The following is a 12,515-nucleotide window of genomic DNA, read 5'->3' as shown; positions in this document are numbered from 1 at the left end:
CATAGCACCACCATACTAGATCGACCTATCATAGCAACACCATACTAGATCGACCTATCATAGCACCATAATACTAGATCGACCTATCATAGCACCACCATACTAGATCGACCTATCATAGCACCACCATACTAGATCGACCTATCATAGCACCACCATACTAGATCGACCTATCATAGCACCACCATACTAGATCAACCAATCATAGCACCACCATCCTAGATCGACCTATCATAGCACCAATATACTAGATCTACCTATCATAGCACCACCATACTAGATTGACCTATCATAGCACCACCATACTAGATCGACCTATCATAGCACCACCATTCTAGATCGACCTATCATAGCACCACCATACTAGATCGACCTATCATAGCACCACCATACTAGATCAAACTATCATAGCACCACCATACTAGATCTACCTATGCTGAATACAACAGGTGTAGACCTCAAAGTGAAATGCTGAATACAACAGGTGTAGTAGACCTGACAGTGAAATGCTGAATACAACAGGTGTAGTAGACCTCAAAGTGAAATGCTGAATACAACAGGTGTAGTAGACCTGACAGTGAAATGCTGAATACAACAGGTGTAGGTAGACCTTACAGTGAAATGCTTCCTTACAAGCACCTAACCAACAATGCAGTACAAACAAGAATAAGAAAGACAGAGTGGTAGAAAGTCCTGGACGAGGCTTAGTCTTAGTATGTGTTCGGGAAACCGGCCCTTATCCTTTGCTGATCGTGGATCTACAGAAAACATATAACAGACAGATATATTATGACATGTTAGCACCACTATACTAGATCGACCTATCATAGCACCACTATACTAGATCGACCTATCATAGCACCACCATACTAGATCGACCTATCATAGCACCACCATACTAGATCGACCTATCATAACACCACCATACTAGATCGACCTATCATAGCACCACCATACTAGATCGACCTCGTCGGAGGGCATAGTGGGATTTCTCATAAGCTTCCGGGTTAGAGTCCCACTCCTTGAAAGCTGGAGCTCTTGCCTTTAGCTAAATGCTAATGTTGCCTGTAATCCATGGCTTCTGGTTGGGGTATGTTCGTACGGTCACTGTGGGGACGACGTCTACCTATCATAGTACCACCATACTAGATCTACCTATCATTGTGGAAAGGGGAACACACTGGATTTTTTTCTTCTCTCTCCCTCTTTCACACACACACACACACACACACACACACAAACACACGCACAGGTTTTTCAGTAGGTTGTCAAACTAGTGTTGTATCAAGAGCAGGACATACAGAAGGACCTTCCCTGTAACAGTGTTTTACCTGCTCTGTCAGGTTCAAGATCAGATCTACTTCCGTGACTCAACACTTTAAAAGAACTGAAGTCACTGTCTGCTTCCTTCAGAGGCTCTTACAGAAGAAGTGACGGTGATTTATTTACAAAATGGCTTCTGGTTCGTCTGTCCGAGAGGATTTCTCCTGTCCTTTGTGTTTTGATCATCTACAATGATCCTGTTATCGTGTGGCCCCAGCTTCTGTAAAACATGTCTGCAGGAATACTCAAATCTCATTGGTTATTAGGTTACACCTGAAACTCAAATCACATCTCATTGGTTATTAGGTTACCCCTGAACAGGTAGGTGATCCATCTCAGTGGTTATTAGGTTGCAAATCATATCGAATCTAATTTTATTTGTCACATACACATGGTTAGCAGATGTTAATGCGAGTGTGGCGAAAGGCTTGTGCTTCTAGTTCCGACAATGCAGTAATAACCAACGAGTAATCTAACCTAACAATTCCACAACAATTACCTTATAGACACAAGTGTAAAGGAAGGAATAAGAATATGTATATAAAAAAATATATGAATGAGTGATGGTACAGAATGGCATAGGCAAGATACAGTAGATGGTATTGAGTACAGTATATACATATGAGATGAGTAATGGAGGGTATGGAAACATTAAATAAAATTGCATTATTTGAAGTGGCTAGTGATAAATTTATTACATAAATTTTTACCATTATTAAACTTTGAGTCAGTATGTTGGCAGCAGCCACTCAATGTTAGTGGTGGCTGTTTAACAGTCTCTCGGTCCCTGCGTTGATGCACCTGTACTGACCTCGCCTTCTGGATGATAGCGGGGTGAACAGGCAGTGGCTTGGGTGGTTGTTGTCCTTGATGATCTTTTTGGCCTTCCTGTGACATCGGGTGGTGTAGGTGTCCTGGAGGGTAGGTAATGCGTTGTGCAGACCTCATTACCTTCTGGAGAGCCTTACGGTTGTGGGCGGAGCAGTTGCCGTACCAGGCGGTGACACAGCCCAACAGGATGCTCTCAATTGTGCATCTGTAGAAGTTTGTGAGTGTTTTTGGTGAAAAGCCGAATTTCTTCAGCCTCCTGAGGTTGAAGAGGCGCTGCTGCGCCTTCTTAACAACGCTGTCTGTGTGGGTGGACCAATTCAGTTTGTCCGTGATGTGTATGCCGAGGAACTTAAAACGTTCTACCCTCTCCACTACTGTCCCGTCGATGTGGATGGGGGGTGCTCCCTCTGCTGTTTCCTGAAGTCCACGATAATCTCCTTTGTTTTGTTGAAGTTGAGTGTGAGGTTATTTTCCTGACACCACACTCCAAGGGCCCTCACCTCCTCCCTGTAGGCAGTCTTGTTGTTGTTGGTAATCAAGCCTACCACTGTAGTGTCTGTCGTCTGCAAACTTAATGATTGAGTTGGAGGCGTGCATGGCCACGCAGTCGTGGTTGAACAGGGAGTACAGGAGAGGGCTGCGAACACACCCTTGTGGGGCCCCAGTGTTGAGGATCAGCGGGGTGGAGATGTTGTTACCTATCCTAACCACCTGGGGGCGGCCCATCAGGAAGTCCAGTACCCAGTTGCACAGGGCGGTGTCGAGACCCAGGGTCTCGAGCTTGATGACGGGTTTGTAGGGTACTATGGTGTTAAATGCTGAGCTGTAGTCGATGAACAGCATTCTTACATAGGTATTCCTCTTGTCCAGATGGGTTAGGGCAGTGTGCAGTGTGATTGCGATTGCGTCGTCTGTGGAGCTGTTGGGGCAGAAAGCAGAAAGCAAATTGGAGTGGGTCTTGGGTGTCAGGTAGGGTGGAGGTGATATGGTCCTTGACTAGTCTCTCAAAGCATTTCATGATGACGGAAGTGAGTGCTAAGGGGTGATTGTCATTTAGCTCAGATACCTTAGCTTTCTTGGGAACAGGAACAATGGTGGTACTCTTGAAGCATGTGGGAACAGCAGACTGCTATAAGGATTGATTGAATATGTCCGAAAACCCACCAGCCAGCAGGTCTGCGCATGCTCTGAGGATGTGGCTGTGGATGCCGTCTGGGCTTGCAGCCTTGTGAGGGTTAACACGTTTAAATGTTTTACTCACGTTGGTTGCGGTGAACAGGTTTTGGTAGCGGGCCCGTGTCAGTGGCACTGTATTGTCCTCAAAGCGAGCAAAGAAGTTGTTTAGTCTGTCTGGGAGCCAGGCATCCTGGTCCGCGACGGGGCTGGTTTTCTTTTTATAGTCCGTGATTGACTGTAGACCCTGCCACATACCTCTCGTGTCTGAGTCGTTGAATTGCGACTCTACTTTGTCTTTATACTGACGCTTAACTTGTTTGATTGCCTTGCGGAGGGAATAGCTACACTGTTTGTATTCGGTCATGTTTCCGGTCACCTTTCCCTGATTAAAAGCAGTGGTTCGTGCTTTCAGTTTTGCGCAAATGCTGCCATCAATCCACGGTTTCTGGTTTGGGAATGTTTTAATAGACACTGTGGGTACGACATCGCCGATGCACTTTCTAATAAACCCACTCACCGAATCAGCGTATACATCAATGTTGTTGTTCGCCGCAATGCGGAACATATCCCAGTCCACGTGGGCGGGGGAGGGCCTTATAAGCGTCGCAGAAGTTAGAATAACAATGATCTAGGGTTTTGCCAGCCCCGGTAGCACAATCGATATGCTGATAGAATTTAGGGAGCCTTGTTTTCAAATTAGCCTTGTAAAAAATCCCCAGCTACAATAAATGCAGCCTCAGGATATGTGGTTTCCAGTTTACATAGAGTCAAATGAAGTTCGTTCAGGGCCATTGATGTGTCTGCTTGGGGGGGCTGTATATGCGGCTGTGAAGAGAATTCTCTAGGTAGATAATGCGGTCAGCATTTGATTGTGAGGAATTCTTTTTTTGTTTTGTTTTTTGTTTTGAATTCTTACCCCGTTTTTCTCCCCAATTTCGTGGTATCCAATTGTTGTAGTAGCTACTATCTTGTCTCATCGCTACAACTCCCGTACGGGCTCGGGAGAGACGAAGGTTGAAAGTCATGCGTCCTCCGATGCACACCCCAACCAAGCCGCACTGCTTCTTAACACAGCGCGCATCCAACCCGGAAGCCAGCCGCACCAATGTGTCAGAGGAAACACTGTGCACCTGGCAACCTTGGTTAGCGCGCACCGCGCCCGGCCCGCCACAAGAGTTGTTGGCGTGCGATGAGACAAGGATATCCCTACCGGCCAACCCCTCCCTAACCCGGGCGACGCTAGGCCAATTGTGCGTTGCCCCACGGACCTCCCGGTCGCGGCCGGTTACGACAGAGCCTGGGCACGAACCCAGGGTCTCTGGTGGCACAGCTGGCGCTGCAGTACAGCGCCACCCGGGAGCGCCAACCACTGCGCCACCCGGGAGGCCCAATTGTGAGGAAATCTAAGTCAGGTGAACAGAAGGACTTGAGTTCCTGTATGTTGTTATGACCACACCACATCTCGTTAATCATAAGGCATACACCCCCGCCCTTCTTCATACCAGAAAGATGAAACAAAGAACGTTACAGTGTCAAAGTTTTATATTCCACAAAACACCGAGAATTTGACCTATACATGGAATAATAGGAGAAGTTCCACCATCACGTGACTTTATGGACAGTGGTCTGACATGACAATAATAACACAAACACACTTCAAAGGTTAATAATCAGTATCACTTTTTAATTTCAATATATTCTTAATTTTATCTAGTTATTTCTAAATGTTCTGGCTCACTGTAGTCAATATGACATTCATACTTCTTTTTCTTGGAGTAAACACACACACACACACACACACACACACACAACTTAGAATATACACAGCTGAAATAACTTGTCTGTTCCTATGTGATCAAGTGTAATGCTTTCTAGGTTGATGAATGGATTGACAGTATCATGTGTTCTTGGGTGATAGCTCAGGCCTTTTCCTAGTGTTAATAAAGCTAAAGCTGAACGATTCTTACCAATTCAATTCAAATTCTAATGAAATTCTGTTGACTTTTACTTCCAGGTTGGGAATTTCATGTGTGGTGAGGAATTGGTACATACAGGGACACATTACAACATAGAACAATAGAACATGTAGGCTACAGTATGAATGATTAAATGCAATTATATACATTCTATGCATTCACAATATTTCTAGTCATGTTTGATGTGGTCTCGCTCAACTGTTGTTATGAATTTTTTTTTGTCTTTCCTTGTGATTGTAATTGTTTCTACCTTAGACCGGCTCTACCAGCCAGTTGTCTCTTCTTCAGTGGTTTCTACCTTAGACCGGCTCCACCAGCCAGTTGTCTCTTCTTCAGTGGTTTCTACCTTAGACCGGCTCCACCAGCCAGTTGTCTCTTCTTCAGTGGTTTCTACCTTAGACCGGCTCTACCAGCCAGTTGTCTCTTCTTCAGTGGTTTCTACCTTAGACCGGCTCTACCAGCCAGTTGTCTCTTCTTCAGTGGTTTCTACCTTAGACCAGCTCCACCAGCCAGTTTTCTCTTCTTCAGTGGTTTCTACTTTAGACCGGCTCCACCAGCCAGTTGTCTCTTCTTCAGTGGTTTCTACCTTAGACCAGCTCAACCAGCCAGCTCACGTTGTCTCTTCTTCAGTGGTTTCTACCTTAGACCAGCTCAACCAGCCAGCTCACGTTGTCTCTTCTTCAGTGGTTTCTACCTTAGACCAGCTCCACCAGCCAGTTGTCTCTTCTTCAGTGGTTTCTACCTTAGACCAGCTCAACCAGCCAGATCACGTTGTCCCTTCTTCAGTGGTTTCTACCTTAGACCAGCTCCACCAGCCAGTTGTCTCTTCTTCAGTAGCTTCTACCTTAGACCAGCTCAACCAGCCAGCTCACGTTGTCTCTTCAGTTGCCATGTCAATATATGGGAGAACATCTGTTTTTAACACAGTTTCACTGACTGAGCTACAGTGTGTTACAGAATCAATACGGTGTGTGTGTGTGTGTGTGTGTTACAGAATCTATACGGTGTGTGTGTGTGTTACAGAATCTATACGGTGTGTGTGTGTGTGACAGAATCAATACGGTGTGTGTGAGTGTTACAGAATCAATACGGTGTGTGTGTATGTGTGTGTGACAGGGTCAATATGATGTGTGTGTGTGTGTGTGTGTGTGTGACAGGGTCAATACGATGTGCGTGTGTGTGACAGAATCAATACGGTGTGTGTGTGTGTGTGTGTGTTACAGAATCAATACGTGTGTGTGTGTGTGTGACAGGGTCAATACGATGTGTGTGTGTGTTACAGAATCAATATGTGTGTGTGTGTGTGTGTGTGTGTGTGTGACAGGGTCAATACGGTGTGTGTGTGTGTGTGTGTGTGTGCGAAAAATATCTAGTGTGAAAAGATCTGATGTGATTGCTCAAAAAGATCAGAATTGGGCTGCCCTAGAGACATCATAAAGCTAATCCTGTCGAGACACGGTGTGTTGTTTTTTATTTGGTATTTTACCCCCCCCCCCCCCCCCCCCCCCTTCATCACTGCAACTCCCCGACGGGCTCGGGTGGCGGACGGTCAAGTCAGGCATCCTCCGAAACATGGCTTCGCCAAACCGCGCTTCTTAACACACTCCCCGCCCGCACGCTGCACCCACTACCCATGAGGGTACATGCCGCGCCCACTAGAATGACATCACTACAAGCATTACATCACTACACGCATTACATCACTAGACGCATTACATCACTACACGCATTACATCACTACACGCATTACATCACTACACGCATTACATCACTACACGCATTACATCACTACACGCATTACATCACTACACGCATTACATCACTACACGCATTACATCGCTACACGCATTACATCACTACACGCACACCATTGTTCGTCACAGGAGGAAGATAATCCTGCAGCAGGAAGATTAGAATATCTGAATAAATATGTATAATGGCCACCAGGGGGCAGCAGAAAGCGGTGTTTGTAGGCCAGGTGCAGGCTTACAGCATGTCTCTTGTGAATTCAGATGTGGATTGTTATAAATTGACACATTTGTAAGGGGTAGATGTATTTTTTGTTTGGAAAAATCAGTTTCTTTAGATAAATTGTTTTATTATATGTAGAAATAGGCAGAATAAATGATTGGTTACCTCAGTGCCTGTGTGGTCCAGTGGGTCCCGCCGCTGACCCTGGCACACATATGCTACAGTCGCCATGGGTTGGAATCTGGCCCACTGCCCTTAATTCCACGGGATTAATCCCACATGGTTACGGGGTTAATTCTGTGTGGTTACAGGATTAATTCCACATGGTTAGGGAGTTAATTCCACATGGTAAGTGGGTTAATTCCACATGGTAAGGGGGTTAATTCCACGTGGTTACAGGATTAATTCCACGTGGTTAGAGGGTTAATTCAACATGGTTAGGGAGTTAAATCCACATGGTAAGTGGGTTAATTCCACATGGTAAGGGGGTTAATTCCACGTGGTTACAGGATTAATTCCACGTGGTTAGAGGGTTAATTCAACATGGTTAGGGAGTTAAATCCACATGGTAAGGGGGTTAATTCCACATGGTAAGGGTGTTAATTCCACATGGTAAGGGGGTTAATTCCACATGGTAAGGGGGTTAATTCCACGTGGTTTTTGGGTTAATTTCACATGTTTAGGGGGTTAATTCTCCATGGTTACAGGGTTAATTCTCCATGGTTACAGGGTAAAATCTCCATGGTTACAGGGTAAAATCTCCATGGTTACAGGGTTAAAACAGAAACATCTCAAAGGATAACAGTTTAGGCATTAATTATGAGTGGTTAAAGAGAGACTGCCCATTGCTAGATTAGCGGACATTAGCAAACTAGCGAACATTAGAAAATTAGCTACCGACCAGCTAGCTAGCGGGCTAATGTCAGCCGACCTTAATACACTTCGGATTTGGCTTGGAAACATAACATTTCAAAAGAAGGCAAGTAATTAGTAGGAAAAACTTAGATGCAGTATAACTTAAGGCATCTAACTAACTAAGTTAGCATTCCTAGTTATTTTTAAACAACCTTTGCTAGCTAGTAACAGTAATGGCAACATTACCATCTTTCTAATGTAAATTTAACAACATGATTATATGTCAAAGTTGTTTCATACTAATTATTTGCCTACTTTAGTAATTGTAAGGACCGACGCTGGAGTAGAGGAGCAGGTACGGGGAGTCAGCATTTAAATAAAGAACAGACGTGGAACAAGACAAGAACAGCGTCAGCACACCGGTAACACAACGACGTACGACAATTAATCATGAAGCAGGGGAACAGACATATATAGAGGAAGTAATGACACAGGTGATTGAGTCCAGGTGAGACCAATAATTGCTGATGGCGAGTGACGGGGAAGGCAGGTGTGCGTAATGATGGTGGCAGGAGTGCGTAATGCTGGGGAACCTGGCGCCTTCGAGCGCTAGGGAGGGGGAGCGGGAGCAGGCCTGACAGTAATGTCATCTTATTTCCGGCAACCAATGTCTATGACACAAACACATTTTTGGGATGCAGCTATGGTGGTACTAGTTAACTCATGGCTTACTTTCGTTCTCCAGATCCCCATCAAATTCCGACCGCATTCACTTCGAGTCCTTCGTCATCATCATGCATATCCCTCCCCAAAAGCCGACACCACAACGTCTCTCAAGGAACTACACTGGACTTTGTGAAAATTGGAAATTGCGTATTCTGAGACCACATTATTGTAGCTGGGGTCTATAATAAAGGAAATCGTCTACCGATATTCTATCAACACATCTGCTGTGCTACACACATAAAATGGAACCCTGGATAATTTCTACTCTCCCTTCCGGGATGGCTACAAGGCCCTCCCATGCCCTCCCTTCTGCAAATCAGATCACGCCTCTATTTTGTCCCTCGAAGCACCCGTGGAAATGAAGGTCACGTATGTAACCACGGTTATGTGAGCTGTTTGGATCATGCCAATATATTGGTATACCCGTACCAGATTTAGTCGGTGCTAGAGGGACCTGGCCAGCCAGCGGCCTAGTCCCAGTGCGGGACCAAGACGCAGGGGCCGTCAATGTGGAAGGAGGTTCCCAGCACAGTCCCCGGAAGGGGAGGCAACACCCAGGACCACTGAACCAACTACAGAGGGAGGTGCCACATTTACCCGATAGTACATAGCAAAGGTGCAAGAGGAAGCCCAGCTGGCCACAGCACAGATATCAGCAAACTCCTCTCAGTAGAGCCCAGGACGCAGCCACCACAGATTCCAGCACTGGCCTGCCAGCCAGGCGGTATGCTGTCGTAATCATTTCCACGATCCAGTGAGAGAGCCTCTGCTTTGATAGCCCAGCCCCCAGGACTCTCTCTCACAATAGCAGACAAAGAGCTGGTCTGTTCTCACGGACTGTGTCCGCTCCACATAGGCAACCAGTGCCCTCACAGGCACAGCATGCCAGAGGGAGGCCCAGACTCCCCCGTGGGGTGGGTCGTAAACAGACAGAATAAATGGGATGTTCACATGCCTGTCTGACAGAACCTTCGGGAGGAATGAAGGGTTTTGGAGGAGAGATATACTCCTACCCCGGGGTTCATCAGCACTCAGAACTTAACAAAAGAGCATGGAGCTCACCCACCCACCCTTTTCATTGAAGTAATCGCTACCAAGAAAGCCACCTTCATAGAGAGGTGTTTCAGGGAGACAGACGCCAACGGTTCGAAAAGGCGGCTTTGCCAAAGCTGCCAAGACCACATCCAGATCCCAGCTCGCCATTGAGCGGGTCCTAGCTGTACGCAGGCGACGAACTCCCTTCATAAACCTGGAGACCAAGGAATGGCGCCCCACTGGTCTGTCTATCCACCCCACATGGCAGGCAGATATAGCGGCCAAATTCCCTCTCAGTGTAGTGGCTGCCAAGCCCTCATCCAAGCGAGACTGCAGGTATTGGAGGACATACTGAACCCCGCATGACTCGGGCACAAGCTCAATACCAGTGCACCAAGAGCAGAACAACCGCCAGCGCAACTGGTATGCCGCGGTTGTACCCTGCGTTCTGCATGGTGTTCATTACACCCTCCTGTAGTCCGAACCATTGGTGCCGTTCAGTGGCGGTGCGGCCTCGGATGCCTCAGAGTTCCCCCGGCCTGAGACAACAGGTCCGGTCTCAGGGGAAGTTGCCAAGGTGTCCCAGACAACAGCGACAGAAGAAGGCTGAACCAGGATTGTCTGGACCAGTATGGGCCCACCAGAAGCAGACGATGCTCTGCCAACCTGGTCCTGTCCAGCACAGCCTGCATCAAGGGAAAATTGGGGAATACGATAAGCTCCACCCCTGGCCAATTGTGAGCCAGGGCATCCAAGCCGAGAGGCCCTGGTGGCTCCGACATGGAGTACCACAGGGGGCAGTGCGCATTGTCCAGAGAGGCAAACAGGTCCACTTGCGCCCTCCCGAACCTGTCCCACAGGTGCTGCACCACCTGGGGATGTAGGCTCCAGTCCCAAGGTGGCAGGCCCTCCCTCGAGAGCATATCCGCTGCCACATTCAGGATACGTGTGCCCTGCGAGTAGAGACGTTAGACGTCCCTGAGCCCAGAGAAGGAGCTCCCGTGTCATAAGATGGAGGCGGTGTGACCACAGTCCACCCTGATGGTTGATTTTTAAGCCACCACTGTTGTGTTGTCTGTTATTACGAGGACATGACTTCCCTTCAGATGTGGAAGGAAAGCTCGGAGCTCTAGTGTATTGATGTGCCTGCTGCTCCAAGGAGGAAGCCAACAGCCGCTGGCTGACCTACCATTGGTCACACCCCCCCCCCCAGCAGAACTGGGAGGTGTCTGTGCTGACCAGCTCCCAGTGGCACATCATCAGCATCTCCTCCCAACCTGAGAGAAAGGAGTGACAGGGCCTTTCAATGCCCTGAGGCACTGGCGGTGACGGTGGCGCTTCGGGTGCAGCCGGTGGGAGTTGAACCACCGTTGGAGAGTCCGGAGATGAAGCAGGCCCGTGGGAATCAACAACGAGGCCGCCGTCAGCAAGCCCAACAGGCGGTGGCAGGTTAGGACGGATACCATCCGCCCCTGGTGGGCAGATGTGCTCTCATGAGGACTGAGTCCAGTTCCACGCCACCCTCTGGGTTGGTGTCAGACGGCTCTTCTTGTCGTTTACAGCAATGCCCAGCCCGCCTATGTGGGTCAGGGGCATGTCTCTTTTCCAACAGTCTTGAAGGAGTTCCCACATATGCTGAGCACTTCTTGGCTGCTTTTCCTTCACTCAGCGGTCCAACTTACCTCAATTACCGTGACTAACTTGTACCCCCACACATTGACTTGGTACCAGTACCCCCTGTATATAGCCTCGTTATTGTTATTTTATTGTTACTTTTTTTAACTATATTTTATTTAGTAAATATTTTCTGGACTCAATTTTTTTTAAACGGCATCGTTGGTTTAGGGCTTGTAACTAACCATTTCACAGTGAGGTCTACACCTGTTGTATTTCAGAGCTTGTGACAAATAAAATTTCATTTGATTTGAATTGCACGCTCCTTCAACACAGACATCTGTGGCATTGTGTTTGTGTGATAAATCTGCACATTTTAGATTGGCCTTTTATTGTCCACAGCACAAGGTGCACGTGTGTAATGATCATGCTGTTTAATCAGCTTCTTGAAATGCCACACCTGTCAGGTGGATGGATTATCTTGGCAAAGGAGAAAGGCTCACTAACAGGGATCAAATACAAATGTGTGCACAATTTGAGAGATGTTTTCTTGCTTATGGAACATTTCTGGGATCTTTTATTTCAAACTCATGAAACATAGAACCAACACTTTTAAATTGCGTTTATATTTTTGTTCAGTGTAGTTACCATAGCAACAAAATACAGACATACTTAGTTTGAACATTATAGCTGCATAGGCCTACATGGAGCATTTGACAAAAAATGGCACATTAATTAACAGTCATGTAATAGGCTACATACAGTACACTATTTGTGTGGTTCAGTAAAATGCGTTATCTGTGATTACAGACAGTGTTACTAAAGTGGCTTAAGCACTCACAAAGCCGTTATTAGAAGATAGGGTGGTAAGCTAATACAGGACTAGTAAAGGCCCAGTACTTTTGTGAATTATTTTTTATTTAATTCATATTATTTTTTTTAATTTCATTTTTTTTTTTTTTACAATTTCAGACTTCACTCTCAGCACCCCCTTCTTCCCGCAGTTAT

The sequence above is a fragment of the Oncorhynchus mykiss genome, chromosome 28 (assembly GCF_057628025.1).
Source record: "Oncorhynchus mykiss isolate SJ-2025 chromosome 28, ASM5762802v1, whole genome shotgun sequence".
Classification (NCBI taxonomy): Eukaryota; Metazoa; Chordata; class Actinopteri; order Salmoniformes; family Salmonidae; genus Oncorhynchus; species Oncorhynchus mykiss.
The sequence above is the reverse complement of the archived record's forward strand: the minus strand, read 5'-3'. Positions refer to the sequence as shown.